The sequence below is a fragment of the Lepisma saccharinum genome, chromosome 8 (assembly GCF_977018435.1).
Source record: "Lepisma saccharinum chromosome 8, izLepSacc3.1, whole genome shotgun sequence".
NCBI classification, from domain to species: Eukaryota; Metazoa; Arthropoda; class Insecta; order Zygentoma; family Lepismatidae; genus Lepisma; species Lepisma saccharinum.
In genome coordinates, this window is record NC_139236.1 from 13,172,259 (window position 1) to 13,199,023 (window position 26,765).

The 26,765-nt window shown below is 36.6% G+C and overlaps 1 pseudogene; it reads left to right on the top strand.

The window, feature by feature from the left end:
- LOC145991667 (NADH-ubiquinone oxidoreductase chain 5 pseudogene) overlaps positions 1 to 8,289 on the top strand; it is a 65,682-nt pseudogene extending 57,393 nt beyond the window's left edge.
- Positions 8,290 to 26,765: the final 18,476 nt, after the last annotated feature.

Genomic DNA, 26,765 nt, shown 5'->3' on the forward strand with positions numbered 1-26,765 from the left:
CAACACCATCAAAATTGGCAGCGAAAGAATCAGCATCACCCCTGGCCAGTACAACCTGTCTACCTTGCAGGCTCAATTGCCAAGAAGTGTATTGCTGTCGCAAAATTCTGTAACTCACAGGGTGGAACTGGTGTCTGCCACGGAAACCGTAGACCTGGGTACCATCGGAGAGCTTTTGGGATTCGAGAACAACACAAAGCTCGAACCTGGTATCAAGCATATTGGTGCTAACATTCCTAAATTTCTAGCCATCGAGACTCTGAACATACATTGCAATGTGGCAGAAGGTATGATCACCAAATCCTCGGACGGCATCCCAGGGAGTCACAAGCAAACAGGTATTATCGCTATGTTCAAACCAAACTCTGAGTTCATGGAGCCAATTATCTACACACCCTCCCCACCGATATACTTTCTTGTATCTCGTAATCGCATAGACAACATAGAATTGGCAATTACCAACGAGAAGGGAGAGGTGGTTGATTTTGCAGGAGCCACGACCACTGCCGTCGTGGAGATTAACGTATAATAAATAACCATCATGGAGCAAATCGAAAGTTTCGAGTTGCAGTCCTTCCCTCCCAATCGTCGCACGTTTGCCAACCTCAATGAAGCGAATCGAGAGATAGAATACGACGTGGACGTCGGGGACGGGTTTATTCACCCTCACAGAGCCGATTTGTATATCAAGTTTGATGTTGTTAAGAGAGACAACGGCGAAGCATTCCTTGCCAATGCAAATTTAAGACTCGTAGATAATTTTGTGCCGTACCTATTCTCGCAGGTGGAAGTTAGAAAGCGTGGCACCGTCATCGATAGGGTTGACTACCCAGGGATTACCTCTACAGCTGTGGGAACACTGAAACTCTCCAAGACCGATGCAGCATACTACCAGGCAGGGGGATTCGAAGCAGGTACAAAAATCAAAACTCAAAGTCACACAGTACTGTTTCCCATGCGCCTGCTTCCTTGCTTCTTCTCCGACTACACAGAGATTATGTGGAAGGGTGGTTTGCGCGTCACTTTTCGCAGAAGCGGAAACGACAACAATGCGCTGATGCGTTACAGCACCTTGAGTGCAGACGGTTCAGCAATTCCCAACACACTACCTGATCCTACCAAGTGCATCATCCAGTCCATGGAGCTGCGCATGCCCGTAGTGGAATACGAAACTAACTACGCTCTCAAGTACAAAGCAGACATTTTGAAGAATCCCCAAGTACCCATCCAATTTTACGGTTACCAGTGCGTGCAGAAACCTGCTTCCGGCAACCATTTTGAATTTGACGTGACCACACAGTTTAACAGCATCCGGTACGATATGCCAGAGTTTGTGGTCGTGCTCCAGACGGGGGAGGACAACAACCAAGAAAAAGATTCGAGCCAGTTCGACAATTGCAAGATCAAAAACATCTACCTCAAAAATGGCAGGAAAGAGATATTCCCGCGTGAGAAGTACAACCTGAACATTGTAAACAACGACTACCTGAAACTGTACGAGGCATACACAGCTTACAAGAGAGTGACCTCCGGCAACGTGGACGTGTACTACAACCCCAATGAGTTCATAGCTCGCAGACCCATGTTCGTCATTAACACATCTAAGAGAAAGCAGGTGGTTGTTAACGATCGCACCAACATCAAGATTGTCTGTGAGTTCCACGATGCCTTGCCTGCCAACACCCTGTGCAGCGTCATCCTTATTGCAGAGAAAACTTTTGTGTATGATGTCAAGAATGAAAGAGTGACAGAGCAGTTTTAAATATGCATAGGAAATAACAAGAAATAAAAAAAAGCCATGCTTGAGCGCGCAAGGTGGACTTCCCTTTTTGGCCCTGCACATGCCCCAAATTTTCGTCCCGTAGGACACGGCGGGAGTTAGTTCCGTTAAAAAATATACATACTATATATTTGCAGACATTGTTAATTTTTTGTATTTTTGTTGATTGGATATATAGTATGTATTACAAAAATAACTGTAAAATTAATATTTTGATAAAAATATCCCACCTCCACCCCCTCGTTTTTGCATTCGAGGGCAAATTTCTTTTTTTTTTTTATTTTGAGCACAGAGAGCAAGTTTTACCTGTTTTCAGGCGATAGTAACCCCACGGCAGGGTATGAATCCTACATTCGAGAACACATCTCTTCTCGTCTCGTGCATCCAGAGCAATTTTCCTGACGGTGTTGGTTGTAAGTATATGTTTAACACTCTGGATGCGATACTCTTTTCGCAGAATTGGCTTTTTGGTTTCGAGGCACTCGACGTAGTCTTCAAACTTGAGTTTTCTCTGAACCACCTGCTTGCCTATGCCTTTAGCTTTTTTGGTCACAGAACTCTCAGCTTGAATTGCATATGCTTTGGCACGAAGACCAGCAAACTCTAATATAATATCTCCATCTTTTTCATCCTTTAGTTTACCAGGTACTTTTTTGTTTCGAGCCAGGATTCCATATCGATTTGGTTGGGGATAGCTCGACGTGTCGAACAAGTTAACGAGAGCTGGAATCGTAGCGATATCTTTATATGCGTTAGCAGTGTAGGCGTGATATACCAGACTGTCCGTATCTGTGTAGAGAAGATTAATGTTGTTACCATAGTGCAAGCGTAGTATATCATAATATATCTCAAACATTTGCAGCTTGCTTAACTCTAACACTGTGGCACCAACATAGACTGGTTTGTTGAGCTTTACCTCACCACGATTCATGTGTACCAAAGCAAGCTGTTCGTTGTAGATTGTTCGAGATTTAAACAGAGGGCTTGCAACAAGTTAAGGACAACGGTCGACGCTAGTAAGCAACCTTATGTCTTCACGATTTCGCGTGTTTTCCATTGTTTTACCAAATATTTTATTATTCATGTCCTTAAAAAATTTGCGATCAAGTTCCGAGGTAGCAGCAGTACGATGTTTGGTATTGAGGTCGATGTATGGCTTCAACCAATTTGAATGGTTGAAAGTGAGGACTCGGTGAATTGCTGTAATCGCGACCCCTCGTTGCATCAACCACCGAAGATTTCGGTAGTGCAACCCGTAACGCTTTTTCGGTTCGAAATCCATGATGAGTTTTTTCTGCTTCGACGCAGGTGGACACTTGAATTCCGATGCTGGTGGGAGGTCGCAGAACACATCCTACAGCTATATTGATTCTTGGTGTAACGGCTCTGGGTACGATTTTCACCACCTTATCAGGCATCTCGGATACGACGATGCGCGAATTAATATTGTAGCACAAAATAAGGAGCACTACATTCCCATCTCTAAATGGGTGCAAGGCATAGAACTTCGCTTTCTCGATTCCCTGAGGTTGCTGGGATGCTCAACAACAATCAACACTGTCCAGTTTGTAACGGAAAATTTACTCTTCAATCAGTCTCACAAAAACTCAACTACTGTGTATCAAAAAGAAAATATCACCATGTAAGGCAAATCTACGAGGAACACTGCGACAGGACGTCCGTACTCTTCAAGTTGCTCTCGCAGACTGTGACTAACTGCTCTGGCCCCTCTTATATAGCCTCGGTTTATTTCTGACGTATTTTTTCCCCAATCAGAAGAGACCACGTTAAGTATAACGTATTTTTCCACCAATCAGAAGAGACCACGTTAGATATGAGTCATCATATTACGTCATAATTTGTTGCGCAATCATAAGATATGAGTCATCACATTACGTATTTTTTTTTAACTAATTAGAAAACACAATATCAAAAGCATTCGCCTCTAGCTACCTCTGACTGGAGGCTGGAGTTAAGCGTGGACTGCAGGGCCTGCAGGTCGCTTCGCAGCTTCTTGACCCTGACGTCGAGCATGAGAAGCTCGTCGCCGTGATCGTCGCGTTTGGTGTGACCGAAAATGTCGTTAGGCATTGTTGCCACTGTGGTTATTTATTATAGGGTAGGTGATTCGCATCTCCACGAAAAGAGGGATGAGTTTATCGTAGTCGTCCAAGAGCTCCACGTACAGACGATCGCCATCAGATACATCGTACGTTGTAGTCGCATCCATCCTATCGTACTTGATGCGATAGATGTTCTTGCCTGAGGAAACCTTGGCCTCCCCTTTGTTCTCGGGGTTCATGTCGAATTTAAGTTTGCCGGAGATGGGGAACTGGAAATAATTCAAGTTGTTGTTGAATACATAGAAAGTTTTGCCCACATCCTCGTCGTACTGGGTCAGGATGCTATTCAAGTGTATAATTAACAGTCCGTTAAGATTAGATAGCATGGAAGGCAGGAGTTCGTTGAAGCTCGACGACGACGTGGGCTGGACGGGCACTTCCATAGCTTGCTTCCTGAAGCCAAACAGGTTTATAGGCATGGTTATTTGATAGAAACATTTCTAGCCGTAAGGTTAAAATTTTAGCCCCCTCACAAATCGCATTACATACATACATACGTGGCGTTACAAGAGCCCCTGCCTCCCAAGAGGTTTGGTCAGCAGTATGCTAAAAAAAATAGAGAGGGAGGGGGTAGAATAGATTTTATTTGCCAGTCGAATAGTTCTCGTCGAATCCTATCCAACATTTGTAATTATTTAATTATTTTTAGAGGCCCATGTGAAAGTCTAGTAATTTTTACAATTGTAATTAATGTAATAAATAAATATACTACTGTTATAGTAGTTATTATTATAATGGATTCGTTGTATAATTTTATTCCTGGTAGGGGGGGTGTACTTCTTCAGGTTGTATATGTATCTATATTTTGTAGTATTGAGGGGGTTAATAAGGGATCTATCATTATTAATATAAATAAGCGTAATAACATTATGATTACGCCCATAGTCATTATTTTTGTTCTTATTTTGAATATTTCATTTGGTGTAAGTCTTGTTGTATAAATAAATAGAACTAGTATTCCTCCTAAAAATACTAGGAATAATACATAGGAAAGTCATGTGGATTTTAGGAATGTTGATATTGTTAGACATGCAGTAATAGTTTGTATAATTAGTATAATCCCTATAGATAGTGGATGTTTTATATATAGTATTATTAGTGCTAATAATAATATAATAGTAATTAGTATTAATTGTATTTTAATATCAAGGAGTAGTTTAATAAACATATTGGCTTTGGGAGCTAATGATGATATAATTATATCTTCCTTGATGTTTTTAGAATTATTAATTCATTTATGATTTACAAGACCATTGTTTTTATTAAACTATAAAAACTTATGTTAAGAGTATTATTTATATTAATTATTTTATTTATTAGATTTTTATGTTTTATTTCTCAACGTAGGCATTTATTAGTAACTCTATTAAGACTTGAATTTATTGTGTTATCCTTATATTTATACATAACTTATTATTTTATTAATAATCAGGAAGAAGCTTATTTTTGTTTATTATTTATTTCATTTTGTGTATGTGAGGGGGCTCTTGGTTTATCTGTTATAGTATCAGTTACACGTACTCATGGTAATGATTATTTTAATTCTTTTGTATTATTGAAATGTTAAAATATATTTTTTATTTTATATTTTTAATCCTTTTGAGATTTAATAGTTCTTTATGAATAGTGGTTCAAATTTCTATTATTTTTGGTTGTTTTTTGTTTTTATTAATAGTGTGATTTGGTATCGGAGTATGGGGGGGCTGGTTATTTTATTGGGTTAGATGTGATGTCTTATTCTTTAATTTTACTTAGTATTTGAATTATTTTTTTAATAATAGTGGCTAGAAATAGTATTATATCTATTTATTTTTATGCTTGTAGATTTATGTTTTTGTTAATTATTTTATTATTATTGTTAATACTAACTTTTATAAGAATATTTTTTTATTATTTTATTTGTTTTTTGAGGGATCATTAGTACCTACTTTATTTTTAATTTTAGGGTGAGGATATCAACCAGAGCGAGTACAAGCAAGGGTATATTTACTTTTTTATACATTACTTGCTTCTTTACCTCTTTTGGTTGGTATTTTTATGTTAAATTATAAGGTGGGTGGTCTATATATGTATATATTTAGATATATTAATATTGATATAAATTATTTTATTTGATATGTTAGAATGGTGTTTGCTTTTTTAGTAAAAATACCTATATTTTTGGTTCATTTGTGATTACCTAGGGCTCATGTTGAGGCTCCAGTTAGTGGGTCTATAATTTTGGCTGGAATTTTATTAAAACTTGGAGGATATGGGATTTTGCGAATTATTTCTTGTATTGAGAGATTAGCTATTAAATATAATATTTTTTGATTTGGTATTAGAATTGTTGGGATTTGAATAATTAGTCTTGTTTGTATACGTCAAATTGATTTAAAGGCCTTGGTTGCATATTCATCTGTAGCACACATAGGTCTTGTTTTAATAGGGATTATAACTATAGGAGCATGAGGGATAAATGGTGGACTTACTTTAATAGTAGCACATGAACTTTGTTCTTCTGGGATATTTTGTCTAGTAAATATTACTTATGAAGGATTAGGTAGTCGTAGTATATTAATTAATAGGGGAATAAGTAATTATATTCCTAGATTATCTTTATGATGATTTATATTGAGAATTACTAATATGGCTGCCCCTCCTTCCATTAACCTGTTAGGTGAAATTAGTTTATTAAATAGAATTATTTGGTGATCCTACTTTAGTTTTGTAGGTGTTGCATTACTATCTTTTTTAAGTGCTGGTTATACTTTATATTTATATTCTTATACTCAACATGGAATATACTATTCTGGTGTATTTTCTTGTTGAAGAAGTAATATTCGTGAATATTTATTATTATTTTGTCATTTATTTCCATTAAATTTTTTAATTATTTTTTGTTCTCCGATATTTCATTGAATTTAAAATATTTAAGTAGTTTAAGTAGAATAGTAAGTTGTGGACTTAGTGGTAACTAAAAGTTCTTAAATCAATGGTTTTTAATTTTTTTATTACAAGTATAGTATCAATTATTTTATTGATTAGTAGAATAATCTTATTATTATTAGGGATAATATTTTTAATTAAGGATGTTACAATTTTTATTGAGTGAAATATTGTTAATTTGAATAGTTCTAGTATTATTATAACAATATTATTTGATTGGATATCTTTAATTTTTATAGGATTAGTTATATATACTCTTCTATGGTTATTAATTATAGAGGTTCTTATATAGAGGGGGATTGTAATATAAATCGATTTATTATTTTAGTTTTATTATTTGTTGGGTCTATAATGTTTTTAATTATTTCTCCTAATATTATTAGAATTATTTTAGGATGGGATGGTCTAGGATTAGTTTCTTACTGTCTAGTAATTTATTATCAGAATGTTCGTTCCTATTCTGCTGGGATACTAACTGCTTTATCCAATCGAATTGGTGATGTATTTATTTTATTATCTATTGCTTGAATATTATATTATGGTAGCTGAAATTATATTTATTATTTATGATTAGTTTCTGATTTTGATATAATATTAATTACTAGATTTATTATTATTGCTGGGATAACAAAGAGTGCACAATTTCCGTTTTCTGCATGGTTGCCGGCAGCTATAGCTGCACCAACCCCAGTTTCTGCATTAGTTCATTCTTCTACTTTGGTTACTGCTGGGGTTTATTTATTAATTCGTTTTGGAGATATATTGATATATACTGTTCTTGGTAGGGTACTTTTATTATTATCAGGGCTAACTATATTTATAGCTGGGGTTGGTGCTAATTTTGAATATGATTTAAGGAAAATTATTGCTTTATCTACATTAAGACAACTTGGATTAATAATGTTAACATTATCTATGGGATTAAAGGAGATATCATTTTTTCACTTATTGACGCACGCTATATTTAAGTCTTTACTGTTTTTATGTGCTGGTGTAGTTATTCATGTTATAGGTGATGTTCAGGATATTCGTTGTATGGGGGGCTTAATTAATAAAATACCAATAACTATTTCTTGTATAATAATTTCTAGTCTTGCCCTATGTGGAATACCATTTTTGGCTGGATTTTATTCTAAGGATTTAATTTTGGAAATATTAAGTATATCTTCTTTTAATTTAGTAATATTTGTTTTATTATGAATTTCTACGGGTATAACCATAGCTTATAGTTTTCGATTAAATTATTATTTAGTTGGTAAATCTTATAGAGGTACATCATTTCAATTCTTTTCTGATGATGGGGGGTGAGGTATGTTTAAAGGTATATTAGGCTTATTATTCTTATCTATTGTAGGTGGTTCTGGATTAATATGATTAGTCTTTCCTTCTGTTTTTGTTATTATTATTCCTCTTAATTTGAAGATAGGGGCAATTATTTGTATTTTATTAGGAGGGTGATTGTTCGAAATTTATCCATTTTTTAATAATAAAATAGCATACTATTTATTAGGAGGAATATGATTTTTACCTTATTTATCCTCTGGTGGACTAATTGGTAGTTCATTTATTACTGGAGGTCTATATATTAAGGCTATTGATTATGGATGAAGTGAACTTATAGGGGGTCAGGGAGTGTATAAATACATAAAGAGTGGTTCTTTAAATATCCAACTAATACATTCTAACTATTTTAATATTTATTTTATATTTTCATTTTTAATAGTAATTTTATTAATAATTTATGTGTGTTTATATAGCTTATAATAAAGCATAATATTGAAGTTATTAGGAATAATAAAATAATTCTATAAGCACTTCTTGAACTTATTTAAAGTCCAGCTTTATTATGAAAAGATAATGTAATTTTATACTAAAGAAATAATGTGAAGAGTATTAATGGAATTTCACCACTAAAGATGGAAGTTAGCAACCCCCACTTAATAATATACCCCTTAACTGAGGAGATAATCCTAATTTTATTATTAACATTAATATGCCGCCTTCCTTTGGCTTCAGTCAAGTAAGCAAGGGTAATATATACCAATTTATTCAGGTCGAAGCTGATTGCTTTTGCTTCTTGCTCAATAAAGTAAATTGAATTATTCAATACCTTTTGAATGCAACTCAAATGTTATTATTAACTATTACTCTAGCATGCTCATTCTAGTGATCCTTGGGTTCATTCATGATATAAACCTAAAAGTAAAATTAATAGGAATAGGAGTCTAACACATAGTCAATATATTAGTTTTGAATTAGTAATAATAACTGTTATTGGTAATAGTAATACAATTTCTACATCAAAAATTAGAAAAATCACTGCAATTAGAAAGAATTTTATAGAGAATGGAATTCGTGCTGAGGATTTTGGGTCAAATCCACATTCAAACGGTGATCTTTTTTCTCGGTCTGTAATTATTTTTTTTGATAGTAGTGTGGATAATATTATTACAATTGATGTGATTATTATAATTAATAATGAGGTACTTATGATTATATTAATTATTTACTTTATTTTATTATAATCTTTTTAATTGGAAGTTAAGCGTACTTTAAATATACTAAGTAAATTATCTACCTCATCAATAAATTGAAATATAAAGGAATAATCATACTACATCTACGAAATGTCAATATCATGCTGCTGCTTCAAACCCGAAGTGATGTGTTGGTGAAAAATGGCATAAGATGTGTCGAGCTAAGCATACCCCTAGGAATGTTGATCCAATAATAACATGTAGTCCGTGAAATCCTGTTGCTATAAAGAATGTGGATCCATACACTGCATCAGCAATAGTAAATGGGGATTCATAATATTCATATGCTTGAAGAATAGTAAAATATACTCCTAATATTAATGTTAATATAAGTGCTTGCGTTGTATGTGAGTGGTTTTTTTCTAATAATCCATGATGGGCTCATGTTACTGTTACTCCTGAGGCTAGCAGAATTGCTGTATTTAATAAAGGTACTTGTATTGGATTAAATGGAGTAATCCCCTTTGGTGGTCATAATATCCCTAGTTCAATTGTCGGGGACAAGCTTCTATGGAAAAATGCTCAAAAGAATGATACAAAAAATAATACTTCTGAAATGATAAATAAAATTATACCTCATCGTAGTCCTATTATAACTTGATTTGTATGTAATCCTTGATATGTTCCTTCTCGTGAAATATCTCGTCATCATTGAATTATTGTAAGGAGTATAGTTTTTTTTACCCTGAGGTAGGCATGTAATATCACGAGTGAAAGACATCTTCAAGACATTTCCAACTCCGTCTAAATCTCATCCATAGGTGCCGTGCTTGCCGAAACATTGTAATTTAAAGTTAACAAGATGCTGAAAATAATGGTCAAAATCGCACATTTTGCACAATTTCATACAAAACATATGGATCTGCAACTTTACACATTGCCCTAACAGTGGCGAAGCGTGACATTTTTACGTAGTCATTGCAAGATTTCCCAAACGTCAGGGTCCATCTATCACCGGTGTGGGGTGGGGGGAGGTACAGTGTCTCTCAAAAGTTTTAGGACAACGACATTTTAAACTAGGCAACCCAATTTACACAAGGCGTTGGTGGGTTGCGTGTAGAGTTAGGCTCAATTTCAGGGTTGCCACGTGCACAATAGATATTTATGAAATACGCGAAAGGAATAAAAACAAGTAATATTGTATACAATTATTAAAAATATCACTATTGTATCGCAAGTGACAAAATTCTTTCTGAAAAAAAAAAATAGGTTTTCTAGTATTTCATCGCAGATGAGTCTACAGAAAGGAAAAGAGGTGAGAGAAAACGAAAGGTGGCAAAGGAGAGGAGAAAGAGAAAGCGAAAGGAGAAGAGGAAAAGTAGAGGAGAGAAGAAAGAGAGGATAGACGAGGAGAGGAGATGAAGTGAGAAGAATGGAAAAATATTCTAGGAGAGATGAGAAAAATGAAGCAAAGAAGGGAGAAGAGGAGAAAGAGGGGAGTGGAGAGTAAAGTAAAGGAGAGAAAAAGAAAAGAAAGAAACGAAGAGGAGAAGAGTGCAGTGGAGTTGGGAATCTAAGACAGGAGAGGAGATACGAGGAGTGGAGATGAGTGGGATGGAGATAAGATGCGAGAAAAGTAGGGAAGGCGATATGATATAAAAGCAGAGCGAGCAGAAGGAGGGGAGAGGAGAAGGAGAAGAGAAGAACAGAAGAGACTGAAGAGAAGAGGTAGTTTCAGAAAATATCGTCTCAGCGTCAAGAATTGATGCATTGGTCAATTTATCGACATGAAACATTCAATAACATTTTGAAATGTATTGGAGAATGTATTAGATCGGTTCGAAATGCATTTTGGCTTAGTTCAGAGAAAGGTAAAATCTTCCATGTAAGATCTTTGATTTCACCTGCGATTATACCACTGAAAACATGAATGTAATTTGAAGATTTATAAGAATTATCCAATTTTTGTCCACTTCTCGGTTAGTTGAAATGGAGATTTTGTAATTTAATATTTCCCCTCCCACCATCGTTAATTCCAAACTGAATCATTCCGTTTCACATGGCGTGGACAATGAACACAATGCGATAGATCTAAAACTTACGAAAATTTTCTGCCACCGGAAGGGTTTGAACATACGACCATCAGATTGACAGTCCTGAACGGTAAACACTACCCTACAAGCTTTCGCTCCTGCAAGTAAGTAGAAGGAGCTGAACAATGTGAAATGTAGATGCAACTCTCCTCCTACATATAAAGTGCAAAGAATACTACTAGTTTGTAACAAAGAAAACGAGTGTAGTACGACTCGACGAAAACATTTAATGGAGAATTGCACATGATGAAAACTTTTCATTCGATATTTGTGGAGGTATCCTTGCATTGAACTCAAGTGGGAAAAGGGGTAAAATTAGTGTGTCCTCAATTGCCAAAAATATAAATAGTTATTTCATTAATATTTGTCAATGTCTTTGAATCAGTACACAATTATCGTAGAGTATAATGATTCACGATCTTATACATGTTTATTTGTGTTTTTTTTAAATATAAATTCCATATGCAGAAAAATGTAGCCACTATACACTGCTATTACAAATAATGTTACCATGCTCTTGTTTATAATAAAAGGAGAATTAAAAACACTTAGTATGGAGGATCGAACCTGGGACCGTAATCAATGCTTTCAGGAACTCTAACCAATACACTACGCCCTTTGTTTCCCTTGGAGCAACAGTTGTTAATTATTCTGTCGCGTGAATATTGTAAACGTTATCCTGCAAAAAGAAGTTCAATACTCTGATATAGCTCTGTACTTCTAGAATTACTCTATACACATGCATTTGAAATTTAACACTGAATTTATTTCTTCATTGTTAGTATATCTAAACTTGTGAGTATACTTTATTTGTAATTTTATAACGGTTACATGAACATCTACGAAATAGTTCCTTATAACAAACTCCGTTTGACCAATTAACAAATGGAATACAGATTGTCTTCGAGCTTACATTGTTAAAAAGGAGCGGATACACGTATTACTTTCCCAATACTTATTCAATAAGATTTCTTGTTTGTCAGAAATTATGACTTAAACTATTGCATGTTGAGCTAGTGCCCACCTAGCCGCCTCTGATGAAATCTATCATTGTGCATATTCTCTTTCAAATTCGACCCTGGTCACTTGTAACTTGCTGGGTGCAGACACTGTGCATCGACGGACAGTGTTTTGCGATAAGAAGCGGCCTTGAATAGCGTGAGTCACTTTGAACGCGAGCTAGCTACGCTACCAAGCTTGTCTGCCTTTAAAAACCAAGTCATTGTTTTTCACAGTTTCCGAACGCGATTGCTATTGTAGAAGTATACAGGGTGCTCAGAAATTCCCCTTACAAACTCCTAGGGCAAGTAGAGGGGACTGAGTAGACACGTACCGTTTCCGTGCTACAATCAGGACAATGTTTCGGATGTGCCTGTGTTGGTATGCAACCGGGTAGGCAGTACATGACGTCAGAAGATCACCTGAAGGCACGTGACGTCTACAAATTGTTGCGTTCCACTGTCGACACAGGTGCTGATCAATGAATAGTACGTTTCTTTTTTGTTACCCTGGCATTGTTACCAAATAAATTTGTTTGTATTATGGACTGACTCACACATCATTCACTTCTGTACCTTACGTAATACCTCCTTTGACATGGTTGTAATAAATTATTACACTTAGGTCATCAGGTGATCTTCTGACGTCATGTACTGCCTACCCGGTTTCATACCAACACAGGCAATTCCGACACATTGTCATGGTTGTAGCACGGAAACAGTACGTTTCCAGACATGGGTTCCTATTACAAATATTGTCTACTCAGTCCCCTCTACCAGCGCTAGGAGTTTGTAAGGGTGATTTCCGAGCACCGTGTATATTCTCTCAAAAGAGCACGAAAGGAAATTTGACCAATATTCTCCCGTCGTTTAAAACTAAATATTATCAATTAAACGAAAAGTTCACGATTGTCAATAAACCTATCTGAGCATAAGGTGGATGTTAATAATAAATTTAATAGAAAGATTCTCCAAAATTTCTCCCCCACTGTCTACGTCACGCCAGTACCCAGGAGGGGGGCATGGGGGCCATGCCTCCCTCGAACCCTGAAAAAAAATTTAAATGTGAACCTATCAATAACTACGAAAATAACATCGTCGATTTTAGAAATGTGTAAAAATTTCAATTTTGTTCTTACATAAATGAATCTGTTTCTTGCACAAGAGTCTTCAGGCTGCAATATTGGGTAGTTTTAGTTTTATAATCATTGATGCAAGGCTACCAGACGTCCGATTCAGCGATTTAGTCAGGACAGTGCGTTACTTTCAATCCCCGTCCTGACTTTTTCGAACTGCAATCGTGATGCAAGAATGTCTCTTTATTATTGCTTTTCCTTAACTCACAATTAGACATGTTCTTTATTGTAATAATAATTCCTAGTACGCAACATTTAATTTATAAATATATTCTTTTCTAAACATAGAATTATCTTGACTTTTCAATGGCGCTCGCACTATTTGAACTATTTTGTAATATCTGTCTGTCTGTCTGTCTGTCTCTCTCTCTCTCTCTCTCTTTCTCTCTCTCTCTCTATCTCTCTCTCTTTCTTTCTTTTATATAATAATAATAATCCTTTGCGCAACAGCCCCTCTCTCTTATATATATACCTAGGTATATATATATATATATTTGGGTCTGCCCCTCCCTCAAATAAATCCTGCATATGGGCCTGGTCTACGTCAATGACAGAAATGCAAGCAATATTATTATTTATTTTTAACCCAATGAAAGGAATGTGGAAGAATTTAAAAGAAATAAGAAAGAGCAGAACGATTGTTACTCTACTTTAAAAATTGTTGTTCTTCGAGGAAGAAAAATAAGAAGTATTTACTCCAGCACCTTAACACAGTGTCCCACGAGTCTCTCTTGACTAATACTGTCAAATTTGAAGTGATCTTATGAATACAATTTTCCGCCTGTTTACGTCTATCCTTGCGCATATTTGATAGTTCGCCAACGGTGTAATTATTTCGTGTTACGTACCTTACGCAACAGCAACTACATTTCATAAGACTGTTCTGAACACGACAGTTGCGTCAGTAAGCAAGCATTTCGTCTGTTGCAGTATCACAGGAAAATAATATCGTCCTGCAATGTTCAAGCCTCTAGATATTTTCCATAATAATGTCTAATCACAATAACAAGTTAGAATAAATAACTCGCATTTTCGCAACTACCAATATTCTCGTTTTTCTTCATCACTTCGAAAATTATTTCTCAAAGATATCTGCTATACTACAAGAAAGCAATTCAAAATTAAAGTAAAAGTTCAACTACATGTACCCAACGACATTTACAATATTGGAGGGACAGAATAATTAAAAATTGTTGTTTCAATCGAAGGGAAGGGCGTGGTGTAGTGGTTAAGTTCTCGATTGGGCTGCTAGCGGTCCAGGTTCGATCCTCCATACTAGGTGTAGAGAGCATGGTAACATTATTTGTAATAGCAGTGTATAGTGGCTACATTGTTCTGTATATGGAATTTATAAAAATAAATAAAAAAATAAATGAATTGACACACATTCAAAGGGATATTTTCATGTATAAGATCGTGAATTATTATACTCTAACGATAATTGTGTACTGATTCAAAGACATTGACAAATATTAATGAAATAACTATTTATGTTTTTGGCAATTGAGGACACACTAATTTTACCCCTTTTCCCACTCGAGTTCAATGCAAGGATACCTCCGCAAATATCGAATGAAAAGTTTTCATCAAAGAAAAATCAAAGATCTTACATGCAAGATTTTACCTTGCTCTGAACTAAGCCAAAAGGCATTTCGAACCGATCTAATACATTCTCCAATACATTTCAAAATGTTATTGAATGTTTCATGTCGATAATTTGACCAATGCATCAATTCTTGACGCTGAGACGATATTTTCTGAAACTACCTCTTCTCTTCAGTCTCTTCTGTTCTTCTCTTCTCCTTCTCCTCTCCCCTCCTTCTGCTCGCTCTGCTTTTATCTCATATCGCCTTCCCTACTTTTCTCGCATCTTATCTCCATCCCACTCATCTCCACTCCTCGTATCTCCTCTCCTGTCTTAGATTCCCAACTCCACTGCACTCTTCTCCTCTTCGTTTCTTTCTTTTCTTTTTCTCTCCTTTACTTTACTCTCCACTCCCCTCTTTCTCCTCTTCTCCCTTCTTTGCTTCATTTTTCTCATCTCTCCTAGAATATTTTTCCATTCTTCTCACTTCATCTCCTCTCCTCGTCTATCCTCTCTTTCTTCTCTCCTCTACTTTTCCTCTTCTCCTTTCGCTTTCTCTTTCTCCTCTCCTTTGCCACCTTTCGTTTTCTCTCACCTCTTTTCCTTTCTGTAGACTCATCTGCGATGAAATACTAGAAAACCTATTTTTTTTTTCTTTCAGAAAGAATTTTGTCACTTGCGATACAATAGTGATATTTTTAATAATTGTATACAATATTACTTGTTTTTATTCCTTTCGCGTATTTCATAAATATCTATTGTGCACGTGGCAACCCTGAAATTGAGCCTAACTCTACACGCAACCCACCAACGCCTTGTGTAAATTGGGTTGCCTAGTTTAAAATGTCGTCCTAAAACTTTTGAGAGACTGTAATGCATTTCTAGACCTTTTGTTAGATTGGCCCACGGCAGGTATATAAAAGTGACGTGTGCACGTCTGAAGCACTTATGCCATAATTTCCGAAAACAATGCTAGCGAGGTAAAATTATGCAAGATATAACACTTAAGCTAGGATTTCAACTGTGGCCGGAAAATCGGTATATGGACGTTTTAATGTTACAGTGGTGTATAGTAGAACACACATATCGCTGCCGTTGCGTAGATACCAATTTTCGCTTCGTCTCCCTCTCTCTTAGCATCACGTGTTCTACCATGCTCGCCAACCTTCGCTATTGTTGCCATATTGTCATTCCATTCCTGGACACACTAGCGCAAACATCATTGAAAACAATTGAATAGCGCTCCAGCTCGCGGTTCACACCGTTCTGCAGGGACGGTAATGTGGCAATATAGCACGGCGTAGTGGTTGCTTCTTTTATGCAGTGCATGTTCATTGGCTAGCTAGTAACTAGTGTTGCCAACTGTAATAATGAAGCACTATTTCTGTCACGGAAGGATAAAGGCAGGTAAAATGACGGTGAGTTTTGTTGGATTGGAAGCACCATATTTTTATTTTATACTAAGTATTTGACCGGTTTGACGTTGTGTGCGAGTGCTTCTGAACTGTAGACAATTTACCGAACCCATAGCTGTGTTCAATGCTATCTACTGGTTATAATCAGGGCTAGGATTTATAGGTAAAAATACATACTTTTAGTTTGACGAAATATCGCTGAAATTTTGTGATATCTTTGAGAATAGTAATGTTTCTAGTGATTTAAGGTACATTTTATTGCCAATATTTTTCCATATTTCTAACTTTAATAAATACTTACTTTTACATATTTAAGGAAAATATATTTAATTTTACATATTTCAACAGGTTTAATTCACAAATTGTTCATATTTCATAATTTTGGAATTATTCAAAATAAATAAATTATGTGGCTCCAACATCATTTCAACTCTGGCTCCGGCACGTGTTCTTGTAGAAATTGCATAGAGGAGGCTGTCATTTTTGCTGCTTAATGCGATACATATTGTTTTCTGTGTTAAAATTGCCATGCTTTGATGGGTGACCAAGTTCATAGCAGGGCCGGCGGAAGGGGAGGGCGAACCGTGCCACCCCCCCCCCAAGAGCGGCAAAATTGTAAGAGAAGAAAAAAATAAGCCTATTGAAAACTGTGGTCGAGCGAGATATTCTTTTGCGCTTAATAGTATTGAAATAGCATAAGAAGTCTCATTATTTATTTCATATTTTGATGTTTTACTTAGGAATGAATATATTGATTTTCAATTTCCCGTTCCTGCGTAATGACGGGGGGGGGGGGGGGTTCGAAATGGAGCGGCATCTGCCGCCACCGCCCAGGGAGGTAAAATGACTAGCTCCGGCCCTGGTGCATAGCAAATGAAAAAGCCGCCCAGCTTATTATCTAGCGGCAGTATATGTTGTTATTGTTTTGGAAGCCGGCATCGTTTGTAAATGTACAACAAAGGCAACCGACTGACGCCGATCACAGAGAGGAAATAATAATACTGCTTGAGGCGGAGTGTTGTGGTCCAATTGTCGCAGTTTAACACGTTGGCATGTTATTATCTGCCGTTGCAGTTCCGTACTAGTGTATACGGGTTTTGGGAGTGAACAGTTAGAACGCCGCCAGTGCATTAATGCAATGGAAAATAATATTTTTTTATTTTGTTTGAAGTCACTCAAATAAGGAATCGTATGAAAAAGTCTTCTTTGCAGCATTTTTGGTAATTTTACGTATGTGTGAGTTCATATTTTGCGAATTTTTAGTCCATATGTATGTAGCTACATACAAAGCCACTTGTTAGTACATATTAATCCTAGTCCTGGTATAATGCATGACGTTTAAAACTCAACGTTAGATAGACCTGAATTCTCTAATTTTCTTGTTGTACGTAACAGCTGTGCATCGGCGCACTGCAGCGATTTTTCTATCTGCTCCACTAGCAACACTGCTTCTTGAGTTGTGTCGCGCATCGCACGGCAGAAATATCTGTGCTGGACTCTAAGTCACTTTCTTAAAAAAGAAAAAAAATCTGACACACAGCACTTTGTTGATCGACACAACAGCTGTTTCCTTTATCACTAGACCTTAAACTGTCATCTGTTGACAGTTGAATGAATCTCTGATTTACTTCACGTTTTCTGTTAGCAGATTGAAGTATAAAGATCTGGTTTTTGTGTCTAAGTCTTTTTTCTTTTAAAGTGACTTACACCACTGTAACTTTAACCCGTCCATATGTACAATAAAGAACCCAACCTAATATCGGCACAAATGTGATACAAAGGTAAGATCGAATATGTCACGTATCGGTCAGTAGCGAAGCGTGGACTGACGAAGGTGGCAAGCGATATTCAGTACAACAATGTATATACTCGTAGTACAATGGCATGCCGGAAGGGAGGGGGGTGAGGGTAAAAGTTATGTAGCCTCATTGGCTAAGTTAGTTTCATAAGCAAAACAAAAAAATACTAGATTTGTCAAAATGTAATAAAGTAGCGGTAATAAAATTAATCCATAGTCTTCGCAATCGTCATATTTACTTTCAAACGAATGTTCCATATATGACTAAAGGGGTATGTAATTTCCTATTTATTGATTACCCTTATTTGTCCATTGTTTTTAATATGGGCAAAAGATGAGAAAACGTTGGCACGCGTTTGTTTATTTTACGCTCCGTGATTGTAATTGAGAATTTGTGGGCGCTCTAATAACCGCATTCGGAGTCAATTAGTAACATTTTCTGGCACTTCCCAAACTCACGTAGAGGGAGAGCAATTATATATATTTACATATATAATAAATATATTGTTGATTGCAATCTTGCCCCCCCCCCCCAAATGTATTTTAAGTAAGCGCTTCTGACACAGAGGACAAACATTAAAATTTCGATTCAAGCACAGAGACACTTGCATGGACGATTTACTCACCACAATTAATTCCGAACTCCTTGAAGTGTCGCATACTCCCCGCCATTTAAATTGCAAAATAATACATCCCTGAGGCCTCCCCGATGGCGTAGTGGTAACGGCGTCGCCTTGTAATCAATAAATCCCGGGTTCGATACCCGGTTGAGGCACATTGCACGGTAGTTCGGATCCCACTTTAAACTGTAGGTCCAGTCCTGATCAGCCCATCTCAAACAAACAGTTAATCCCGGTATCCACTTGTTGCAAACCAGAGTATCAATCATTGATACGATACGGACCCCGATTTGTCGCTTATCATCACTAAGTTCCATATCATCCAGCCTGTAGCATGATTCATACGGGAGTGAGATACGGTGCTCCGTTCTTTTTATTCACAGCCTGGTCTCAAATGACGATGAGTACACTGCGACAAGTGGCACCAGCCGCATATATTTTCATTAATTACGTTTTATGTTCTTTACTAATTTTGTTGTAGTACTCCGGATGTTTAGGGTCCCACAGGATTCCATATTTCTTATATATATCGATAAATGCAATAGCATTTTCCTTATCCCACGCCATAATAAAGATAATAAAGAAAATCAATTGACAATGGGACGTACTGTCATTCACAAAGCTCAATACACACTGAAATATGATGCAACGAGGCAACTGAACGCGCGCGTGCCCGTCCACACTGCCCCTCCACCGCGTATCGTATCCTTCCTTTGATGTGACGGGGGAAAACCGCCAAATGAGCGATCGGGTCCGTTGCGTACCTTTTCTCACATTTTGAAATGGAGCGTTGCAAGTTTTTTTCGAATAAATTGATACGGAACGGGGATACGATACGCTGGTTTGCAACAGGTGTATACCGAGCTTAAAACACCCGCACTTCGTCGTATCAACCGTTCCGAAATTTATGTCAGTTTTCACAGCCCAAACACCAGCAACAAACACACAATTCCTTGCAAACTCTTTCCCCAACAGCATCCAAACAAGATCACTTTGAAAAGCTCTGGAACAACGGAAAGTGATACCAAACTATGTCCTTCAATTTATTGCTCACGGTAGAAGATATATCAATTTAAAGATATAAATTACGCTCTGGAATCAAAATCATTACAACAATATTCAAGTACATGTAATTAAGTGCCACAATAATACAAAATGTTCTTATGTTCTTAGTGTGTGCAAAGTATTTGTGCTGTTTACAAATATCAGAAGATAGTTATTTTTTCAGGTAATTTTTTTTCACCCAAAAATTCTATTCAAAAGTCATCAATTTATTGAATTTATTTGTAAAATTTGTTATATAAATAGTTCACTTGAATTACCGTGTAAATAATTTGACAGTTGCCAACACTGTAGCTGTCAACACTCGTGGCGTAATTCGAGCTGGACGCAGGGTGAAGACTGCAGACATTCTTCTTCCTGGAAACACATTACCATCTTGACCCAACCCGTCAAATTTTTGACGCGTTTTAAAATCCGCGAAATACAAAAGAAAGTTGTAATTTAAGTAACCTTTATGGAATTTAGAGCAATGATAATAGTTTCTTTCAGTTATTTTATGATTAATATTTAATATTATCCTCGCGATTTTGTTCACGCGTGCAGGAAGACACGCATTGGTTACTGGCAATCTCTCCTGCTTTAGGTTGCTTTCTGAGAAGCACTGAAGGCTCAGCTTTTCTGTGAGGATTGAGACCCTTTTCTCCAACAAGATTTCACGCTTCGCCATGTGATCGTTTGGTGCATTGGTTGTATCGTCCAGCGGACGCAAGCATTGAGTCTGGCGCTTGCTTCGCAGTTGCTGAGGGAGTTTGTGGCCGTAAAATGTTGCTAAATCGAGTGCGATGGAAACTAAATAGGGCTAAAACATTGAGTACATTATATAATATTCTAATAGTGCAAGCAGTGCATTGCTTGTACTATATCTTCGCCACTGCCAGGGACGTCGGAGCTTATTTTGCAGTGGGGGGCAGGTTTTTCAAATCCATGAACCAGATTTTACATTCTCCTATATATGTAAATATTAATTATAATTAAAGAGCTTATTATATTGTATTGTTATATTTATATATTTATTACATAAATAATAAATATATAATTATTGAATATATGTATATCCACAATGGCGATAAGAGATAAGAGGAGGACCAGAGATCTCTATTATTATTATGGACTATTTTATTACTTATAATTCTATTAAACGGCGCTTAATACAAGCAAACTAACATATTATGTCTTACGATAATTACCGCAAATTTCCATCCCTGCCTGGAACTAGATCTTCGCATGCAGTAAGGCTAGTCTGTGCAGTAAGGCATGTTGGTATGGAGGCATTCCTTTAATGATTAGTAACACGTTAAAACACGTTACTTTTAAAAGGGGACAAAGTACACGTGAAAGGTATTGAGAAAATCCATGTTTCTGAAACTTTCTGATCGATGTGTCCTCATTTACCATTTCATCACTTTATAAATCGTAGTATAATTTTAACACAGACGTCACATACTAAATAAGAATTACATTAATGAAAGCGTTAAAAAGAAATAATTTAATGATGGATTTAGTTTAGTTTATTTCACTTTTCTGCCATTTTTGGCTAATCGCGTAGACAGTCGATGAGATTGAGGCATATATTTTTAATATTTTAACATATAAAACATTTCTGCTTCTAAAATGTCGTACAAAAACTATTCTTTCACCTTTTACTGACATTTTCAAATCTCAGACTGCTATTCATAGATTGAAATTAAGATTTGCAACGAAAACTTTCAAATATAGTGCATGGTTGAAGAGGACCGAGGTGTCAAATATGGGGCAAGTCCTTACGCTACGCCAACTGCTTTCATTTGAATGAAAACAGTCTGAACTTTACATGTCTTTTCAGATCAGTGGCACTTCTCAGATGTTTCAGATTTGAGAGAAGAATCTAAGACTGAAGTCGAGGGGTAATGCCCCCCCCCCCCCCGAGAAGTCTAAAATATCGATCACGCCTCGATCTTGCCACCTAAAACTAAACAATTACTCCTCCCAACATAAAAATAAATCACCCGTGAGCATAAGAATAAATAGTGTTACTTCTCTGAGGTCTAAAACTAAACCATCAGTCCTGAACATGATGTTTAAAACAACAGTAAACTTTTAAAAAAAATTGTAAATCGGCAAGAAATGAAAGTTCCTCCCTTCCCACTCCACAGTTTGCAGCGTTAAAGCCGTAAGAGCAGAAAACTGATGGTATATCGAGACGATTCTTGTCTGTCTCTACTCTCGTCTTTTTCTGTCTTTTCACCCAGAAAATATAAATTAGTAAAAAAAGTAACAAAAAAACTAAAACTTAGCGTCTTTTGATTCTACATCAGGCGACTGAGTGCGGTGATCTTCCGACGCCACCTTGCAGTCGGTGTACTTTCTGCAAATGATTTACATTTATATATGCACAGTTGTATAGGGGCTATCCACGAGTAAACAAAAACATATCGAACGGCACAATCGATTGTCGAACTGTAGCACAACAACTTCCGGTTTACGGCGGCCGGGTAATTCAAGCGCGTACTTGTGGCATTTCTTCTCGTTTTGTATACCGGATGAAATGGATCATATAAAAACACTTGACGACGAGGAGAATAAGATATATCAGGGCAAAGTAGAGGCCTTTGCATATAAATTGGATGAGCAACTAGGAAGTAATACGGCATTATTCCAAGATGAGATCCATTTGCTGATCGTAGTTTCATTGGCGATATTTGTAGCCTACATATTAAATAGAAAGTAATTTTTCCTACAGAGCGAGAGCGCTTAAATGCATACATTTATGTTTTAAGTGAAAAGGTGCGAGATGTACGGACATATGAAAAACGGAAAAAGGAGCTTCGTTTCTTCTTTCTTCAGTCAGGACGAGTCAGAGGGATGCGATAATGCACACTTGCTGGTTTCGTTCTCGTTTGAACGCAGAAATACAAAACGCTCATTGTTATTTTAAGTCAATTTTCTGCTATTTGTGTTAAACATGACGATAAAAATGAATAATAAACTGGAAAAATTAATGATGGGACAAACACAATGACACACCATTGCCTCACCATGGTGTTCAAACCTAGGGCCTCTTCTCCATCAATGTTGATTTGATTGATTGAGTTGGTGTTTTAAGTCCACTTTGTGCACAGTAAGGCTAATCGGGACTGGGCCTACAGTTTAAATTGGGATCCGAACCACAATATGCCTCCACCGGGAATCGAACCCGGAACCCCTTGATTACAAGGCGACGAGGCTACCACTGCGCCATCGGGGAGGCACTCTATCTATCAATGTTGAAAAGATTTCCATTGCAAAAGACGAAAATTAATAATAGTACCCGCACTTAATTTTCTGGCTACACAAAAAAATATTTCCTCTGGTTACACACACACAAAAAAAAATCTGGTTACACAAAAATTTAATACAGTTCGTGTGTACTTCAAGAACTGAACGTGTAACCTATCTGGCCATGACCGAGCATCTTTTGAAAGGAAAAGTAATATTTTTGCTCATATCACTAAAACAGAGAGAAAATCGAAATTTGAATTATTTCTCTTCTACTTTTAATGAAGTGCAAGTGGTGCGGGACGCAAAATTTCTGGTTGGGAAGGAAACAGGACGGGGTATTTTTAAAGTCCTGACGTTCAAAACGGGAAAAATAATGTTATTTCCGACTAAATTGGGAGATTATAGGAGCGGAAAATATTCAACATTACCCGATACTAAAAAAAAAAAAAAAAATAATTATACACACAATTTCACCCTCGGGTGATGATTTATTTTGCATTTCTGGAATAAAAACTGCTAATTTCAATAAATTTCGTACATTTAGTACAAAAAAAATGCAGGGAATAAACTACTTTTAAACTATCATTTTTTCCGAAGTCTGGATCGGAATGTATTTTCTTTTCGTTCCGTTGTCATTACTGCGCAGTCTACTCCTGCTAATGGTCTTCCAATTTTCACGCCTGATAGCTTCAATGCAATAATTTGGCGCCTAGATCTCGAGGAAATGGATGAAGAGAGATCCATGAAAGATTATTTAGCCCTGATCGTAGTTTACATCCTCCTTGTACACACTCATTCGTTCCTTTCATACATGACACAATCTCAGCTCCCTTTAGCGGCATGTTGTGAGCCTACGAACCGGAAGTTGTTGTGCTACAAGTATGGCGTCCGCGCGAAGGCACTTCCTTCCGGTGGATAGCCCCTATAGAAAAATTCAAACTCATCACTACAATTTCCAGAGTAACTGTGTCGTCTACCAAGTCGGTGCGTTGTGCGAGAGCACGAACTGCGCATGTCCGTTTCCTGAGTTCAAAGTTCGGCATTATTCGATTCGATGTATTTTGCCATACCTTTAGCTGCTGCCTGCCTCCAGTGGAGTAACTACAGGAGGGGATGCAGGGGGCATTGACCCCCAACCTTCGACGGAAGTAAATTCTGGGCAAGGTGGGGGCAAACGTTGACGGCCAAGAGCACATGCAGGGGTCACAGAGGAGTAGTTGTATTTACAATATTATAAGGGCGATAAAGTATGAACCCCCCTCAGGCAGATTTGGCTACACTTAAAACTAGCTCAACATGCCCATATGAGCTTTTTGCTCAAGTGTGGAACCCTGTCTAATCCAAGATTTTTGTAAAAATGCCCTCAAAAATTTCCTGAGAAAGTATGACCCCCCTCAGATTGATTTGCTTACACTTATAAAAGGCACTTCTGTGAGATTGTTGTCCATAATTCTGTCAAAAATATGCCCCTCTTGATATTTTTTTTGGCTACACCTAAATCTAGGCCAAAAAGCCACATACACACACACATACACACACACACACACACACCCACACATATTTACTTCTGGTTTAAGTTTAATTGGACCCCAGCCTCAACTTGTATATTTAGTATTAAGATAATGTAATTCTTCTAGAATTGCTCTGTGACTCTCTCATTTCTTACATCATAAACATATGATTTTTCACCTATGAGAATAACACTACATATGGTGTCATCAGGTAATGCCTCATGGAATTCACAGATAATTTTAATGTTTGTCCTGTCATTAACCACAACTTGTTTCCTTTTTGAAGTGTTGATGACAAACATGGGCCTCTGTGCTTTGAATTCATCTGGTGTGTAATACATGTCAGTATTGCCAGTAGTGACTCTTTTGAATGCCGAAAATGCCTCATATAATTTGAGGAAATCATCCTTGGACATGTCTAAATTATAATATTCTCTAGGAAATACCTCATTTCTGCCATTTTTAAGATATATGTTCTTGATGTTGCAGTTATCAAATTTACTTGAATTTTTTTCCTGATTATTGTGTCTTCCAGTCTGAAACAATACCACCACAAAATCTGGCATGTCGTATTGTATACTGGAGAATGAATTTGTAGCATCAAACTCATAATAGGTACCAGATGCGGGCTTCTGTACACATTGATATGTATAAAATTGTAGAGGAATCTGTGGATTTTTTTATTATATCAGTTTTGTATTTAAGAGCATAACTGGTCTCATACTCAACAACAGGGATTCTTAGCTCCATAGTCTGAATAATGCATTTGCCTGCATCTGGTAGGGTATTAGGCAGAGCTTCCCCTGTAGAGTTTAATGTGCTGTACCTCATCAAAGCATTATTATCATTGGCAGCTCTTCTAAATGTGATTCTTAAACCACCCTTCCACATAATATCTTTGTAATCTGAGAAGAATCCTACCAACAGGCGCATTGGGAACAGCACTGTATGGCTCTTGGATATAATTTTTTCACCAGCCTCAAATCCACCTATTTTGTAGTAAGAAGCCTCGGTTTTGGATTATTTTAGTGTGGCCAAAGCTGTGGAGGTAATGCCGGGATAATCTACTCTGTTTATAACAACACCATGCTTTCTGATCTCAATTTCAGAGAACAGATGTGGCACAAAATTATCTACCAATCTTATATTTGAATTTGCCGGATAATCTGTTCCATCGAGCTTTACAACATCAAATTTGATGTATAGATCTGCTCTGTGGGGGTGTATAAAGCCATCCCCTACATCAAGATCAACCTCAATCTCTGTGTTGGGTTGATTTAAATTTGCAAATGTCCTCCTGTTTGGAGGGAATGATTGTAGCTCATAACTCTCAATATTTTCCATTTTTTTTGTATGTATTTTTATTTAAATGTTAATCTCTATGATAGCAGTTGTTGTGGCTCCAGCAAAATCAACTAATTCTTCTTTTTCATTAGTGACCATCAATTCAATATAATCTATTCTATTATGACACACAGGAAAATATAATGTTGGGGATGGATTGTAGATGATGGGCTCCATGAATTCAGAATTAGGTTTAAATGTTGCAATGATCCCAGTTTGTTTGTGAGTGCCTATGCCATTTGATTTGGTGATCATACCCTCAGCCACATTACAGTGAATATTTAGAGTCTCTATGGCTAAGAATTTAGGTATATTAATAGCAGTGTGTTTGATGGCCGCTTCAAGTTTTGTGTTGTTCTCAAATCCTAACAGCTCACCTATAGTACCCAGATCCACTGTTTCTGTAGCAGATACAATCTCTACTCTGTGAGTGACAGAATTTTGACTTAACACTACACCTCTGGGTAATTGAGCATTTAAAGTGGACAGATTATATTGCCCTGGAGTGATGACAATTTTTTCATCACCAACTGCAATTGTGTTGTTGTGGTGTGTAATATTAGGGATCAAGTACATGCCATAAAATGCCCTGAGAGCTATTGTTTTGGGATACACTATGTCATCATGTAATTTGAGTTTCAATATTGAATTTTGGCTG